At 41.5% G+C, this 15,324-nt stretch overlaps 1 protein-coding gene across 6 annotated transcripts in view; it reads left to right on the top strand.

The window, feature by feature from the left end:
* UNC13B (unc-13 homolog B) overlaps positions 1 to 15,324 on the top strand; it is a 206,156-nt gene that overhangs the window by 105,050 nt on the left and 85,782 nt on the right. The window lies entirely within an intron of this gene.

The following is a 15,324-nucleotide window of genomic DNA, read 5'->3' on the forward strand; positions in this document are numbered from 1 at the left end:
TTCTTGGCTGCCATTGAATCCAGTTGCTTGCTCTCCAAGGGTTCACTTCTTACGACTGGTACAGAAGTGATTTTTTGATGTTAAACATCGCTTACCCAATCAAGTGAAAGTGACTAAACTGTGTAAGTGGTGCAAGAAGAGAGTCTGAGAAAATATCCCTTATGTCAGCCCTCTTCTGTGAGGGAATAGTTAGATAAAAAAAAAACCTCACAGAAATCCCAACGGATTTTTCTGGATCAATGGCCTGAAAATTCTAGAAAATTAAAGCTTGCTTTCTCTAAAGAAGCTGATAATCAATCCCACAGAGAATTTGTTTAGCCTGCACAAGGGCAGGTAGTGCCTTTGTTATGGAAGTTCAGCTGAGATGCTTGATGATGGGACTTAAACCTGAAGCACAGATGCAACCTCTTTTATAGCATATTAATTAAGCTCTTATTACAGAGACTGGTATTTGCAATGCTGCTTCCTCCAGATCAAAAAACACATTTTCCCTTCCTGCCCACAAAGTGAAACAATAAAAATGAAAGATAGGTACCATAGGTCTTAAATAAAATAAGAATATGAGAAAGAATATATGCTTCAGGCAGCAAGTCCAAACTGAATCATCAAACACACTTGTGTTCTCCAGTCACCTTGCCTCCAGGAGGATCCTGTGTGGGTCTCTTGTGTGCCCTACTCTCTGGAGGAAAAAACTGATTGTATGTTGCTTAGTAAGTATGGCAGTAAAGGCACATGGAAGTTCAAGTAGTTAACATTATGGTGGTTTTTGTTTTTATTTTGCTCATTGCAGAGTGGATTTAAATAGGGGAAAATAATCCACTGCAAAATCTTCAGAGCTGGAGTAGAAGTGACATGCAGAAGCTTCATGCTGTCGGCGCAGGCTGTTTGTGCATATGCTGAGTGTGGCATATTTAACTGCAGGTTAGCTTGGGAGCTTGCAAGCTTTGAGGTTTTTTTGGTTTGGTTCGTTTTTTGGATTTTTTTTCTTTTTTTTTTTTTTTACTGCTTTGTAGCAAAATATTAAGATGAAAATACTAAAACAGCAGAAAGGCTTTTACTCCTAAAATCTGTCATCCAGTGTTCTTGCCACTTTACATCACTTATGTGCAATTCCTGTGGGCTAGCTGGTACTGTGCCAAGTTAAATTTGATTTCGGCTTTGGTTTGAAAAAAGAAAGGATGAAGATTGTGAACTTGAAAGGAAAGGAAACGTGCAAGGATAGAATTTCTAATGTCAGAATTCTGTATTCAGAGGGGTAATTAAATCACACAGTGCACAGTTGCCAGGAGCTCAGACTTGAGAGTAATTTGCAAACCTGGTAGAAAAATGGCCACAGAATTGCTTCTTGAATTTGACCTTTTTTTTTTTTTCCACTTTCTTGAATAGAAGAAGGAGCAAGGAACACTTATTACAACAAGAACCTGATCTGGGGAGTTGGCCAAAACCAAGGCAATGTCTGTACCCTTTAAACAGCACATCCTCTTTCTGTCTGATTTTATGTGTATGCTGATTTTAGGTTTTTGGGTTTTTTTTGTTCTGCTGCTTAAGTTACCTCGGATATTTCTATCTGAACCAAACTGTAATGTCTTTTTCCCCTCTTTTGGTAGCTGCCTCATGACAGAATAAAAACTGGATGCAAGTTATGCATTGGGAAGTGATTGATGTGTGCTTGTGCAGCTTGTAGCACTATGAGAAACACAGGTGCAGCTGATGATGTTTGCTAGAAGTAGATTGAAAAAGCAAGAAAATGAAATTTCACTTCTGCACAGAAAACCTGTTGTAAAACTGCAGGGCAGGAAGCAATTCCGGAAGCAAAAACTCCATTTGTTTCTGCGGGACAAAATGAAGAGGCTTCTCCAAGGCCAGGTAGATGATAATTCAAACCACGCACATCGCTGCCAGCTCTCCCCGGTGGAGATTGAATCAGACATGTTTGTTTGTGGAATCAAGAGGAGCTCTCCAAGCACTGAATTTTCCACGGCTGGAGGGGACTTTCATCAGGATGGAGGACGTGATTCCAAGGGAGTGAGTGAAGTGTGTGTTGGTGAAGTGGAACTGAACTGGGGTGGCTATGTAAAAATACCATGTTCAGTTCAACAGAACAAGAAGGACTTGCAGGGGAGTTCTTCTGGTGGTATCCTGCAGACCTCTTCTGAAATAAAGGGCAGAGTGTCTGAAGGGCAGGACCTTTCTTCCCTGAGCATTACCATGAGCTGGAGGGATGCAGCTGAAAGGCAAGGATGCTTTCCCCAGGAAAAGACCATTGCGTACAAGAGTCGTAGAAGGCAATCAAGAGACCGCTCAGCTGATGTGGTTGATTACATTGTTAAAGAGCTCCAGGGAATAAGTCGAATCCAGACAGAGATTGCAGAGCTCCGTCAGCACCTCACCTTGATAAAAGGCTCTGTGGATGAAGTCTCCAGCTGTGTGGACACGGTCTTGAGTGAGATAGAAGGCTTGCAAGGTGGTTCTGGTGGCAAATCCCAGGGTATGCATGCTCGAGAGCCAAGAAGGGAGGTGGTACAAAAGGAAGAGCCAGTGTTGTATTTTTATGGCATCCCAGAGAAAGATGGCGAAAACACAGTAGAGCTTATCTGCAGCTTTTTGTCTGAATATCACTGTTTCAATGGTATTCAGTGCAGTAAGTATATAAAAGATGCTTATAGGTCAGATATTGGTACAGGCAAGCCATTAATGCCAAGACCAGCAGTTGTGAAACTTGTGAGTTGCGAACAGAGAGACTTTATTTTACAGAAGTCTATCCTTCTGCAGAGCTCAGGGGTCCGGGTTGCTACCAGTGAGGAGCAAAAGCGGCAGAATGGCCAGAGGGGCCAGAAAACAGATTCAGTCTCTTCGCAGTCTGGCTTCAAGAAAAATAATCAGAACTCAGTGAATCCTGATGGAGCTCAGAGAACTGATGCAGTTGGGCACCTTCAGATGGACTCATGCCAGGTTAAGTATAAAAGCACGAGTAGGAAAGAACAGTGTGCAGGGGAGAGACTTGATTCTGTGCAGAAGTCAGCCTTGACCAAGACAGACACCTTGATACCTGAAACTGGAAAGGAAGCACAAACAGTAAGCTGCAGTGAGCAGCCTTCAGATGACAGGGACATTTGCCAGGCCCTTGCTGAACCTTCACAGGTGACCAATTCGCCCAAATCAGGTGATGGAAATCACTGCTGCTCATCTGACTCTTCAGGCCATGCAAGCCAGATGTGTGCTTCAAGTAATGGTAGTGAGCAGAGGCTTGACACTAAAAGCGTCACTGAGAATTCTTCTTCTCTTCTAGAAAAAGATGAGGGAATAACCACAGAAGAAATTGAAACAGACTATGATAACTCTTGCAAATTTACCAGTGCAGAGAAAGGTGATGTTCAAAGAGAAGATGTTTCTAGTGGGGTGACAACCATTAGTTATGATCATACAACAGATGAAATGGCTGATAGTAGTGACAGCTTGAAAGATATGATCCAGATGGACCTGAATGATCAAGATCCAACTGATCAGGTCTTTAGGGATGTCCTGGAAAATTCCCAGTATTTCCTTGACCACTCCAGGGACAACATTGATCTTGTAGACATGAAGTTTTACACTAATAAGCTTGGGAAAGCTATTCACCACTTCAGGTCTGCTCTGCAAGTGGTGTTCCATAAACTGGAAACAAGTGATTCTGAAATCCTTTTGGAAAATGATAGTGGCTTACAGATGGATGATGACAACACGCTTATGCTGACCAGTTCAGGTATGGGTGGCAGCTCTGACTACTTTGCAGAAACCCCTCCTAGTCAGTCCTCTGAGAGCCAGGCAAACACAAATGTCAACAGTGAAACATCAGCTCAGATGCAATTGGCTCCTTCCAGTCTTTCCTCTGTTTCACATGAGCCTCCTGTTTCCAGTGTGATGCCATCATCTGTCAGTGAAATCCCTACTGGGCAGCAATTACCTCCTGAGGAGCTTGGAGAAGATGTTAACCGTCTGCCTGAGCCAACAAAGGAATGTAGGCCCATGAGCCTTGACAAGGTGTGCGCAGAGACCATCTACCTGAACAAATGCATCAACAATTTCAAAAATGTGCTGAGGGAAAAGAGACAAATGCGTAGGAGACTCTTAAAAGAATTAGCACAGGAGGGAAACTGGATTTCTGCTGAGGAGACAAATTCAGGTAAAATGAAAAAAATGTTTTTAAGGAGATGTCAAAATCTGGTATTTGTGCAGCCAGCGGCCAACACTTCATTCTGTGGGTGAACTGTGAATATTCTGTGAGTGTATTAAAAGTTGTGAGCAAATAGTTACAAAGAGAAGTACATGCACTGTACAACAGTACTGACAAAACCCCCTGAAATTGACTGTGTAACACACTGAAATGCCAGTTAGCAAGCTTCACCTTTTTTTTTTCTTTGAGAGAGGGAGATTTGCAGAGCTTCTTCGAAATAGCAGGTGTTAAGGTTTTTCATCATAATTCGTGACTTGGTTTCTTGTTAAATATAATAGTTAAGACATGTGATAACAAAGTGTGCATTTGAGCTATAAGTAGCCAGATTTGCAGTTTTGTGAGTTGAGTGGATCTAGACTTTAAGTGACTCCATCACAAAGTGACATCCCACAAAGTGGGAGTTCTCAGTGTTTAATCAGTGCTAGATGTTACCCTAGTAGAGAACATTGAAAATAATAAAGAAAATAGTAACAATAATAATAGTAATAATAATAATAATAATAATGTAGTAATAATAATAATAATAGTTTAAAATTTGGAAAGTTGAGACTTGTATTTTTGTATTGTTTCCATAATTTGTCCATGAGGTGAAAAATTTTTGTTTCTGGGGAAACAAAATACATCTCATATTGCCAGCACAGATATTGAAATGTGTGACCACAGCAGATGGGAACTGATACAGTGGTGGAGCAGTGCCGCTAAACCATTTCCTGAGGATGTGATGATAGAGCTGTCTGGCATCTTTTGATGGGACATGTTTTGATAGGCCTCAATTTGGTAAGACAGAACCTAAAGCTGAAGTGTAGATCCATCTTCCCTGTCCCTCTCCAGGCAGTGAGAAGGCTTTCTCAGTGTCATCTCTACAAATCACTACACAGTTCAGGAAAGAGGCATTGTTTCAAGAGGGGAAGTTATTTTAACTACAGCTTGAAATCTTCACATACTTGTTGTGAACTTCTTGTATCAAATACTGTGTTCACTCTTCTTGCCATCATGAAAGCTGGTCAGAATAATCAGAGATAATCCTCTCCCAACTGAAGGAGTCATCTACCAAGTGCTTTTCCAGTGACTGCTTTCGCTGTGAAGAAACAATCTGTCAACCTGTATTTGATTTCTCTGCCAGCATTCTTCTCAGTTATGCAGATCATAAAGCTGGTAATGAGCTCTCTGCTTTCTTATTTTGTGCAAGGTCTTTAGTATAGAGTTGGCTCTAACAGTAAGTTTTTAATGAGGGAAACACTGGGATTTGTTAGCAGGCTTGGCACAGATACTTTTTTTTTTTTGGTGGTGTTTGTGTGGTGCTCAAGTCCTGGACATATGTCCTAATTTTAGAACGTGAGGGAACAGACAGTGGTTGGGATTAGCATTTGCCACAGTACAGCAGAAGTACTGAAATAGCCTGTTTCTGAATGTGAGAGGAGGCTGCTCATCTCAGTAGAGTTTGAGCAGCAGGGTTTGAGCAGCACGGGCACGTTCACAAGGCAAGAAGTAGCCAAAACAATTAAGGAGGAGGAGGAGCAGCAGAGCTGGACTTTGTACCTTAGATCTGACCCCAAGGTGAATTGGGATTTCTGATCCTCCCTGAATCAGTTCTCTTGAACATCATCCAGTGATGTGACAAAAAGTTGGTGGCACATGTATGCCACTCCCATAAAGGTGGATCTATAAGGAAGATTTGGCAACTGAAGCTATAAAAATAAGTATGTGATGAAGTCACAAAGTAGCAAATGTGCTCTGAGAGATGGAAGGTGTCAAAGGAGTCCAAGGTAGTGGAAATCAGTGGATAAAGGATAAGAAAAGAGAGACCTTGGGAAAAAAAACCATGGAGATGTCAGGAAGCAAAGCAGCCCAGATCCTGACAGCTAGACAGGAAAGAGTTGGAACTAGATGATCTTTAAGGTCTCTTCCAACACAAACCATTCTGTGATTCTGTGACTGTCTGAAATAGTGTTGTTTTGGCATGCATTTTTCAAGAAAGAGAAGCTGCGTCCTGTTTCAATGTACTCAAGTGAGAGCCAAGCTTTTATTTTCTTCCTTCGGAAAAAGGATCGTACCTGGAATGCAATGAAATGTTGTTGGTTTGCTTTTTTGTCCCAGCTGTAGATGAGTGTTTGTGTCTTACTTTAAAAATACAATTTGTTGTTAATAGCCTTTTCAGTTCCCAGATAAGGTCCACTGAAAACCCAGTTCTGGAGCTGTTTTTTGGTTCTGAACCTGAACTTCACTTTGCTCGGAAGTTCGGTTCAAGGTATTTTCTTAAATGTGTTTGTTAGCAGCCTCCATCAAAGGAATGGAAGATAAGTTTGAAGGTGTTGGTAAATATGCGTGTTTTGGTGATTCAGAGATGATGCACTGGCATAAAGGTTTAAATTATTTATAGTTGAACACAGATGCAAATTACCAGAAGAACTTGGAACTTGGCAGATGCATATAAATAATTGTTATGTTTAATTGGAAGTCAAAAGAGAAAAAATAAAATACCCCTGAAAATCTGAAGAAGTTTTTAAAGTTTGAATTTGAGAAAAAGCAAAAAGTGTAACTGAAGATGATGATAGTTTAAATTTGTTTAAAGAAAAGCCATGAAATGCTAGAGATTTTTTGAGATTTAAGGTGACTGCTCAAAAGTGAAATGGTGAAAGAATTCTGTGATCAGGGTTTAACCAAGTTAGTCACCATTGATGAAACTGAGTGCACCTGCTGTAATGAGATGCATGATTTTAAATCTGTGTCTGCAGTTATTCAGAGCTTTGCCAAATTTTACATTTGGCCTGAAAGTGTCCCTAACAACCTTAAACTGATGGTGCTCCGAAATCAAAGATATGTATGGATTTTAATACAAAACGTTTTGTTGTTTTCGGTTTTTTGTAATTATCCAAAAATTAGTCTAATGCAAGATTTACAACTTTGCGTTTGTATAAAAATAAGTGTGACCTATATTTGAGAAGCTCTGGTGCCCTGAGGTCTTAAAATTTGGCAGTGCTAGTCTGTGTCAAGGAATTTTCTGTGGAAAATCAACCCCGAATGAGCGGAGTGAATACGCTTTTGAAAAATGTGTAGTTTGCATATGCTTACTGGTAGCTTGCTACTGTTGAGCTGTTGCACTGCCAGAGACTCCATCTGTCCTCAGTGTTTTCCAGCTGGGGGATAGAAGCAGGGTTTCCCTGCTCGGCCTGACTGAGAGCCACAGCAGACCTGAGAGGGGACATGAGTCCAGGTCTTCTGCATCTTCTGCGCCCCGAGACTCCACAGGAGATGCTAAGAAGGATTAGAGTTTAAATGCAAAGGAATTAAAAACCCAGGAATGAGGGGTGTCTGGGTCTGCCTGAGACTCACTGAAACCGCTCCAGGGACCAAGTCAGGAGAGATTTGGCTTGGGTTGGAAGGGCTTGGAGTGACTGTGTAAAAAGAAGGACAAAACCAGAGGACTTGAAGTGAAATTGTGTCTGTCTAGGTGAGAAGGTTTTGCTTAATTGAACAGGACAGGCAGGAAGATGGTACAGAAAATTACTTTAGAGAGAACAGTCAGAAGGGTCCATGCCCAACAAAACATGTTCCCATCTGAGTCTTGAAGGGACCCCACGTTTCCTCAGTTTCTCCAGGTCAGCAGGTCTGTGCAGAGCGGACTGCCAAGACATGGTACTTGTGCCACACCGGTGGTTGCAGCATCCTGCTGCTTGTGATTTCTCCTCCGTTAGTGCCGAAGGAGAAACCTCCAGGGTGGTCCAGAGGCTTTCTCCCCTAATGAGCATCCATGCAGGCATGTCTTAAGGTGGAAAATAGGATTTTTATTTTAGCTACAATCCAGCACTTCGTTTGCTAAAGTAATTCAACTTCTCCTTAGCGATTGAGTTAAAATAGCTTCTCTATTTTCCTGTCTTAGTGATTGCATGTCTGTAATTACACCCATATAGACAGTAACTTCAAAAACTATTTTTGCTTTTACACCAATTTGAGTGTCTCCTGTTGCCATGAAGATATTCCTTCCCCTCCATCTTTCATACACAAATGAGTAATACGGTTCTTCTGTGCAGATAGAGAAATATCTGATTGGAAGACTTAAAAAATACCATGTCTGCACCGGAAGTTTTGAGTATGACTCTCATGTAACTTTACTAGCCTTGAAATTGCCTATCCATAAACATGAGATTTAGTGTAGGAGGCTTCTGGATTTTTTTTGCTCAGAGGAAAATTGCCTAGATGTATAAACTCAGAAAATATCTCTCTGCATTATGGTATTTGCAAAAGCAAAATGTGTTCCGTGGGAGCTGCCAGTTTCCTCATACCGGGCAAAATGTACAGGGGGTGAGGAAGGGAGCAGGGGATATGTTTCAGATGCAGGCAGTGGATGCAGTCTGGAGGAGAGGGGAGCAAAACGGCAGCTCCAGTTCTGTATTAAGATTACTTAAAAATCCCCAGTTAATGAAACAGGAATGGTGACTCTAAAAAGAGCTCTCGAAAGCATATATTTTAATGCATGCGTAGTTATGGATGAAATTTGATTAGTTTAACTCAAGGTTGTCTGTTAGTGATTAATTGACTGGTGCATGTCCCAGGAAGTGCATGGGAAAACTTTCTGCTGCACAAATGTGTTATCAAAGGCAAACCTTTACCCCAATTTCTGTAAAAATCATTTTACAGAACTCATGGCAGAAATCTGATCTACTAACTTTTGTTCCTCTCCTTCTTCTCTTTTTTTTTTTTTCTTTCTTTGCAGAAGGAGGTAGAGGAGAGCTCCAGGTTGTACATGTTGTCCCTTGTAACCAGCATCTCTTTCTGAAACCCCTGTTGTGTGCATGACTCGTCTTCCTGTAGCCAATTGCTCCCACAGAGGCTCTGAGATTCAGTTTAGCATGTCATGGTTGTCTGGGGCATTGTTAACACTGTGTATGAGTTAAGAGTCTGTTCAGTGCCTATGACCTTGTACAAAGAGGAAAACATGAATGCTTGGAGTGATCTCCCTTCAGTGCTCTGTGGGGTGTGTGTGATGTGCACAGGCACTGCGTGTGCAGAGGACAAGTTGCTCATTCCAGTCTTCCTCTTTATGAATCTTGTTTAAGCTAAGTATTTCCTCATTTTTTTTCAGTTATATTATTTCATTTCATCTGTCTGGCTTGTCCACTTTCATCAATTAAAGTCAAAAGTATGTCTATTGAAAGTACATCTATGGGCTGTAGTAGTGAGATTAATCAAGACTGGATGCTGAAAGGTCTGCTGGAGGTCCCATCCCTTTTTAGATAGTCACTTTGCTTTGAGCAGGGCCCGATGCCCCATGGGAAGGGCAGAACTTTCTCCTTAGTACCTACAGTTGTCTTTCTATTCGTGGACTGGCTGCCTCTCTGCCCATTATCCTGTGGGCAGCAGGTAACTCTTTCCTCCTAGGAGGATCTGCAGAATTGTTTTGTCGACTGCTGTGTGCTTTGTCAACAGTTGTGTTAGCAACTGTACCTCACACGGAGAAATTACTGGCTTTTGGATCCTCAGCTGTTTTATTTTCATGACTCTGTGCTATGTGCATTCAGTGCCTGCTGTGCTTCCCCCTCTCTCGTAGCTGTATGAATGAGGCTAAACTGGCTTCCAGGAGAAGCTGAACCTTGAACGGATTTTGGGCCTCCGTGCAAACGCCATCCCTGGAATTTGATGAATTTGCATTTCTAAGCTTTATTGGCTCATGTATCAGCAGTTTTGTTTCCTTCTTACTGGTAAATATCTGTCCATTAATGCTTTTTCAGGAATGCAGAGATACCTGGTATCAAATATCGGTGTTAAATTCAGTCCCATTTTGGCTTCAGTGCAAAACCAATGGAACCTCCTTTAAACTTCCCATCTGGCAGCTGGAAGAGTGGCTCCGGGTGATACATCAGTAAGAAGGAGCTTCCTTTGGGGCTCTTCAGCTGTCAATTAAATGGCTGCTGTTGCAGAATGCAGAATGAATTTAAAATAATCCTGTGACTTGTTGCAGCTTTGGATTCCATGTAAAATGTAGCATACTTGACTGAATGAAGACATTGAAACACAAGACTGAGTTGTTTAATTGGGAAGATTTAGTTCAGTCTGACTCTGTTAATGCCACTGAAGAAATGCTCTAATTAGGCATGACCAGAAGTTTAATTTAGTCAGTGAAACAGTTGCTCCTTGTTTTAGCCTGATTCAGATTAACGTATATCTAACTGAGGTTTTTGAGGTTTAATAATAAAGCATGGTATTTGAAAACAAGTTAGGATGGTTTTCAAAACAAATAAGTTATTGATTTTTTTATCTGTTTAAATAAAGCAGCATAAAGCAGCTTTACATGTTTTACATCTGTTATATCTTAAGAGGATAATGTGCTAGACACAGTACTTAAATGTGATGGAAAATTACATTGTTAGGAAGCCTTTTATGTGGAGAGCTAGATTTATATGGAGAGCTAACACATCTGTGGATGTTCTTCCTTTCCCTTGTACTGCTCCAGACTTTATGATTTTTTATTTTATTTCTTTTTATGCCCCTCTGTCCTTTTTATGGACTTTCACTTTCTCTTCTACAGAAGTGCATAATTGTTTGTTCTGTGTATTAAAGTATCTTGTGTAGGAGAGAATTTGAAAAATTTGAAAATTGCAACTTTGTTAAATAACTTCTCAAGTTACTTGTAAGCCCAGCTGCTGCTTTTCCTGAGCAAGCAAAACTGTTGTTTCCTTTTTAGGCTTCACCAAACATTGCCTTCCCTATGACTGAATACTTTGCCTTGAGTGTCCATGTCTGTTGCCTCCCTTTAATTTAAGGGCCTTAAATTTATGCTGCTCTGTCACTGGCATTGTTTTGCTAACTGGTTCTTGGTTGACAAGAAACTTTAATTATTTAGAGAAGACCTTTCAGCGCCTGATTATGGTATACTTTACTGTGAGTGAATATACTGCAGTACTAGGGGTCACAAGCACTTCCCCATTTGAAAAGTATATGTTGGACAGTAGGTATAAAAATGTCATCCACCAGCATCAGAAAAAAAAAATCAAATAAGGATGTGGTGGCCTGTTTTGTTTACATGTTTGCTTCTCCATCATTTCAGTGCTTCCTTATGTGCTTACTGGAGATTAAAAAAAAAAAAAGAATCACATTTCAGATTCAGCCTGGTGTGGCTGCTTTCAAGGAAAGATCAAGTGATAGAGCTGTGCAGAGAAGGCCATAAGCCAGCAAAACACTTTCTGTGACATGCAGCATGTGGATGGCAGGGTTTTAAATGTGTCTGCTTTCCCTTTGCCCTCCCATTTGTCCCTGGGAAGGACAGTGCTAAAAACTCTCACAGTTGTTCCAGTGCTCTTCTCACCTGCCTGTTGTTTCTGCTGCTTGCCCAGGCTCTGAGCAGGTCAGGCTGCTGGCATGGGCTGAACTTGAGCAGACCCATGGCTGGTGGCAAGTCCCAGGGCAGCTATTGGAGTCCTGCCGTGTCCTGGCATGAGTGCTGCCTTTGGAGGGTTGGAACCTCTCCACCTGCAGCAAATCCATCTGGAGGGACAATATTGCTGTTTGCTTTCTTTAAATGAGGAGGAATATGTGAAGAGTTCTTACTCCCAACAGCGGTGCAAACTCTGGATTACTGTGTTTAACTGGCACTTGGGGAGGTGTCTTAACCCTCATGCCAGCACTTGTAGCTAATGCAGCCTCTGATTCTTTGACTGCGTATGTCAGCACAAGAAGGGACTGCACAGGACTTCTTGGTGACTGCCACTGTGATATTATGCCATTTCCTTGTATATAAACCCCAATTTCCTTCTCTAGAACTGATTAGGTTTGGTGTCTGCTTCTCCTTTTGAAAGGCTTCTACAGAACTGTTGTGGTGAGACACCTTTGAATTTTCAGCCTCTGTTTAGCTGCAGTTCTTCTCCCATTCACCTACCTATTGAACAAACACAGGAAAAGGTTCTTTTTGCTAGAGTAAGCAGGATGCTGTGTCCTTCTCCTATAGTATTGTGTTTACATCCTCCAGCTGCTTTTGCTGTTTTGCTTTGTGATTTTTTTTTACTTTGGTACAGAATAAAAAGATTTCATGTACTTTTCTGAAGGAATCTTGCCAGCACAGTACAAAGGTATTTATGCTTTTATTTCTGTGGAGACTTTTCATTGGACATACTCTATGGATTATGTTCTCTTCCTACCTGGCCGTATCATTAGAAGCTTATGTCAGTGTGATGACTAGAACTCAAATCCATTGTCACATGCTCTTCTCCACTGAGGAACACCTTGTATGTAGTCAAATTCATGGCAGCCTTCGAGGCTTTGGCCTTGCCATTTGTTCCATGTTTAATCCTCCATTGTTAGTGTTTACTGCCATCAGTTCTTTCCACTGGACCTATGAGTTCAGGATCAATAATTCCCCTGGGTTTGTCATTTCAAACCAACCAGATTTTATCAGCAGATCCTACTTACTCCCACTAGCTTCCTTATTGCGTTGTCCATGGCTGGCTCAGTTACAGTTACTTGTTTATCCACCTGAAAGCTCCTTCCTCCTCCTCAGCTTATCCGGCCTCATTAACGTCACATGGCTCTGCATCAAAAGGTTTTTTTTGAAATGAAAATTCAGTTCATCATTTATTTTATGGTTAGAGAAAAAGAGTTCCTTTGTGAAGCAGGCACAGAATGTTTGCAGGATTGGTTGTGCCTCTTATATTTTTTCCTGGTTTTCAGTAGCCTCCGTCTTAATTCTTTCCTTCATGTTTGCTCAGAACCTGCGCAAGCTGTTGAAGCCAGTAATGGTCCTGCACTAATCTGGATCACATTTCCCTCCTCCACACACACACACTTTAACTGTGGGTACTGCACTGACTCTTCCACAGTCTCAAGGCATCAGCCCTTGTTTGATGGATGTCAGGTGCTGGTTCTCTTGGCATTTTCTCAGGGAGAAGGCTGCCTGGAGCAAATCAGCTCTTTACTTTGCTTTCAGCAGGTGGTAACTCCTGCTTTCACACAGCCATCACCTGCTTTGGCCCTGCATCAATATTGCCACTTACTGAAAGCCCTTTCTTTTGTTTTGTGCTCTTATACCCAGATGATTTTTAATCTTGACCCTAGAGAAGCTCTGCCTCTTTTTTTCTTTTTATTTGCATGTCTGAAAGGCTTGGTAAGAATAAATTATGCTTTCACTCATTTATTTTAATTATCTGGAACTCCTGGCAGATTTTACTTTGTGTGTCTGGGACATGATGGAGGTTTGTTTCCTGATCATACTTTCTGGCCTCCCCACATCTGCATTCCTGACTGTTCTCTGTTGACTCATGGTTGCCTGTAAGAAATTGCTCAACTAGGTAACAGCTTTCCCTGCATCTTCCCCCCCCCGCCTTTCTCCCAGATTCTTGATGCTGCTGTGGTCTCCAGTCTGCAGTGAACGCTCTATTTTGTGGTCTTTTAATGTCTCAAATATCAGTCACTTATATTTAATTTCTCATGTCAAATGATTGAAAACTTTGTTATTACTAATACCTTCTGCCAGTCAATGTTGCCACATTAGTGTTTGTCATTGTCTGTTATTCAGCACAGCCAAGCCATTGGTGCCAAGCTCAATCCAGTATGAAACTTTTGTCCATTTTGGTGTTGCTTTCTAACCACAGCTCTTCCAAGTGTTCAGATGCAAATGTAGAGATATGTCTTCCCCTGTGTGCTCAGAAGGATCTGGTTGCATTTGGTTTATGAAATCTCTCTTGACCAGCAGTTGGTTCATATTCCTCAGGAGGAAATGCAGGTTTCAGGCTGAGGGGTTTTGGAGGCACAGCTTAGTGGAGCCTGGTGTGCTGCTGCAGCTGTGGGGAAACGTGCACTGTACTGGGCTGTGGCTCTCAGCCCCTTCCTGCTCTTCAGGCCTGTCTGATCGTGTCCATTCTGTTTTGGATAACATCATACTGTTCAATCTGTTTAAATATAAAATAATAAACATTACTAATATGTAGTCTTTAAATCTGCCTATCCCCAAAATTGTAGGACTCCAAAGTACAAAGTTTGGACGTTTGCTTCTGTTCAAGTTCATACCTCAAGAGCACTCCTTTTCCTTGGTTATTTCTGCTCTTCTTGGGAGTCTTTTGCCTGTGAACAGTCTGGGGTTGCACAGCTCACCCAAAGCACAGGTTAGGAAAAAAAAGGAAAGGAGAAGAAAGGAAAAAAGAACTTTCTTTTGGAGCTGTGTTCTTTTGTCTTGCATAGAGTTGGATCTTATTTCCTGACTTAAGCTCCTTTACTTTGTTGACTCTCAGGTTGTGAGTCCCATGGCTGGAAATACTTTTTCTCTGTGTGCAAGTTGCAGCCTCCTTATTCTCTTGGCAAATGTGATTATCTGAGGTTGGATTTTTAAATGTTTGCATCGTGACTTGCTTAGTCCTCTGTGAAAGCATCATTTCGTTCAGGGAGTGCAGGAGAACATATGACCTGTGAGCTGAAACAAGGAGGTTTCCAATTACAGGTAACCATTTCTTCCAGGTACATTTCAAGTGTTCAGGTACTTACCACTTCTAATTAGTCCACTGAAGATCTGCAGAGAAACAGAACATCACTCTATGAAGGCACTCCTAATAGGAACATAAGAACATGGTTTGAATTCCTAAATATGAATCCCCACATTTGCAGTCTGTTGTGTTTTCCATCACACCATGAGATCCCAGTTGACCTGCAGGTGGTGGCCCTTGTTTCATGCCTGTTGGAAATGAAATACTTTCAAATAAATGGGTGACTCTGTAGTAGGACCTCTCTGCTTAGAGTCTTTGCATTTGCATTTGGGCACGAGCAAAACTCACAAGTGTTCATACAGAGGTTCATGTTACTCTGTCATTTGTGCATTTCATACAAGGGCTTTCAATTTATAACATCTTCATTATGACAACATTCATGTTAAGCAGTGACCTGTAGTAACAGGAGCTCTCCAATAGCTCGTTGGAGTTTGAAAAAAATAAAACATTTGTCTTCAAGACTGCCTTTTGAATGAGGAGTTGCACTGAACAGGCTCTTCAGGTTCCAGTCCTAGCTGTTCACTGAAATTGCATAGTCTGTCTGTGTCTGTATGACTTATCCTGGCATCTTGGAGGTGCTTGAGTGAGTTTCTGTATGCATTTGCCTGCATGCAGTGTGGTCTATTACCCTTTCCACAGAGTATA

This window comes from Aphelocoma coerulescens, assembly GCF_041296385.1.
Source record: "Aphelocoma coerulescens isolate FSJ_1873_10779 chromosome Z unlocalized genomic scaffold, UR_Acoe_1.0 ChrZ, whole genome shotgun sequence".
Taxonomy (NCBI): Eukaryota; Metazoa; Chordata; class Aves; order Passeriformes; family Corvidae; genus Aphelocoma; species Aphelocoma coerulescens.